Source organism: Bufo bufo, chromosome 3 (assembly GCF_905171765.1).
Source record: "Bufo bufo chromosome 3, aBufBuf1.1, whole genome shotgun sequence".
NCBI classification, from domain to species: Eukaryota; Metazoa; Chordata; class Amphibia; order Anura; family Bufonidae; genus Bufo; species Bufo bufo.
The window spans coordinates 351,580,452-351,583,516 of NC_053391.1; positions in this window are offsets into that span (position 1 = coordinate 351,580,452).

The window sequence follows — 3,065 nt, forward strand, 5'->3', positions numbered from 1 at the left end:
AACAGAAACTTGGCAAGACCTCAAGGCCTGAATGGGAATTAGGCTAGGGCTACACCACGACATTTTGTCGCAGCAATGTCGATCGACAATTCTTTATAATGATAGTCTATATGGTGTTACACTGTGACACGACAGTAGCAAAAAATCCATCCAAGATGGATTTTTCTTGCGACTGTCGCTTCGCAGTTGCAGCGCGACACCATAGACTAGCATTATAAAAATTGTTGCGCGACATTGGTGCGACAAAATGTAGTTGTGCTCTATGTGTCACTCGACTAAAGACTACTTTCACACTGGCGTTTTGGCTTTCCGTTTGTGAGATGCGTTCAGGGATCTCACAAGCGGTCCAAAACGGATCAGTTTTGCCCTAATGCATTCTGAATGAAAAAGGATCCGCTCAGAATGCATCAGCTTGCCTCCGTTCAGTCTCCATTCCGCTTTGGTGTCCGTCTGATGAAACTGAGCCAAACGGATCCCTCCTGGCACACAATGTAAGTCAATGGGGACGGATCCGTTTTCTATGGCACAATCTGGCACAATAGAAAACAGATCCGTCCTCCATTGACTTTCAATGGTGTTCAAGACGGATCCATCTTGGCTATGTTACAGATAATACAAACGGATCTGTTCTGAACGGATACAGACGGTTGTATTATCTGAACGGATCCGTCTGTGCAGATCCATGACGGATCCGCACCAAACGCGAGTGTGAAAGTAGCCTTATTGTCGCGCTAGACGTGTCGCGAGACAATTTTTATAATGATAGTCGCGATGTGACAGTAGCAAAAAATCCATCCAAGATGGATTTTTATGCGACTGTCGCAGCCGCAGTGCGACACCATAGACGATCATTATAGAAATTATTGCATGACATTGGTGCGAAATCAATGTTGCGCGACACATGTTGCAGTGTAGTTGTGCCCTTTGTGTCGCGTGACACATGTCGTTGTGTAGCCCTAGCCTTAGGGCCCTTTCACTCGAGCGAGTATTCCGCGCTGGTGCAATGCATGATGTGAGCGCATTACGCCCACACTGAATCCAGACCCATTCATTGTTTTTCACGCATCACTTGTGTGTTGCGTGAAAATCGCAGCATGTTCTATATTCTGCGATTTTCACACAACGCAGGCCCCATAGACGAGAATGGGGCCAGCGTGAAAATTGCATCCGCAAGCAAGTGCAGATGCGATGCGTTTTTTAACGGATGGTTGCTAGGAGATGTTTGTAAGCCTTCAGTTTTTTTAAAACGCGTGTGAAAAACGCATCAATGCGCATTTCACCCGCGTAATAAAAACTGAACAACTAAATGCAATCGCAGGCAAAACTGAATAAACTTGCTTGCGGAATCGCACATTTTTAACTGAACGCATCTGGACCAAATCCGTATCGCTCGTCTGCAAGCAGCCTTAGAGCTTGGGGTGTGCGTGAACTGATTGACAAAATGTTATCATATTCTGACACAAATATAAATAGGATGATATGTACGTGGTATTTGACCAACATACATAAGTGCTTGTTTCTTTCTACCTATCTATGTAATATCTATCTAGCTATCATATTATCTATCTCTAATATCTAACTATTTAACACTTATGTTATATCTATGTAATATCTATGTATCTAATATCGATCTATCATATTATCTATCTATGTAATATCTATCTAATCATCTATCTAACCCCAATTCCTAAAAAGTTGAGACGTGCGTAAAATGTAAATAAATGTAAAAAAAAACTAAAAAACAATGCAATGATTTGAAAATCTCATAGACCCATATTTCATTCACAATAGATCACAGAACACATATCAGATGTTGAAGGTGAGACTTTTTACCTTTCATGAAAAAAAATAAACTCATATAGAACTTGATGGCAGCAATGTTTCTCCATTTATGTCAAGCCTTAAAGGGGTTGTACCATCTTGGACATTGGGGACATATCTCTAGGATATGTCCCTAATGTCTGGGACTCGCACCTATCATTAGAATGGAGCCCGCAAAGTGCCATTGGGTGTACCGCACATGCACGGCCACCCTCCATTCATTTCTATGGGACTGCTGAAAATAGCTGAGCCAGCAGCAGCGGCTTTTGACCAGTCGATTCTCTGCATATTTTCTTGGTTGCGGCTGGATCTCCATCAGACCCCGTTATAGTTAATGGGGCCAGACAGAAGTCCTGCAGCGCCTGGCCTGAACAGCCTGCTGGATCTGTCAAGCGCAGATGTGAAACAGGCCTTAACCACCTCCCGACCGCCTAACGCAGGGATGCGTCCTGCGGGCGGTCGGTTTGTTCCTCATAGACACATCGGCGCGTCATCTCGCGAGACGCGAGATAACGAGCATAGCCGGCCCGCACATGCGCAGGCCGGGAAAAGTCGCAGGAGAAGTTCGTTACCAGCCTGCCAGCCAATGATCACCGCTGGCAGGTTGGTGACTTTTAAAAAAATCGAATCACAAGCCATTTAACACATTATATTTATAAATATAATGTGTTAAATGGCTTCTGTGCTCTCTGCTGGGTCCTTTTCGTCAGTTGGTCCCAGCAGAGAGCACAGATCACTGTGAGTACACCAAGCACAACACATTTAGCCCCAGATCACCCCCCCCCCCCCCCCCATCACCCCAATTAACCTCTTGATCACCCCTGTCAATCACTAGTGAAAGGGAAAAAAGTGATCAGTGTAAACTGTCACTTTTTTTTTTTCACCAGTATTGACTGCTATGTTTACATTAGTTTAGGCCCCTTTGGTAGTTAGCTTCAGTTAGCGCCCAGCCTACCGCACTGCACCGCAGTCACTGATTAGCTGATTAGCGTATCGCTAATCAGCATTGGTACTTTTATAGTATCTTCAAGTGATCAGAACTGATCACAGTCAGATCTATAATAGTATTAGTGTCACCTTAGCTCGCCCTCCACCCAAAACGCAGTGTTTGCCCGATCAGGCCTGATCGGTCGCCCACACGTGCGTTCACCCACGCCCGCCCCGCCGCAGTGACAAATTATAATTTTTTTTTTATCACTGCACAATCACTACACAAGCGCTGCGGCGATAAAAAAATCAGTTTT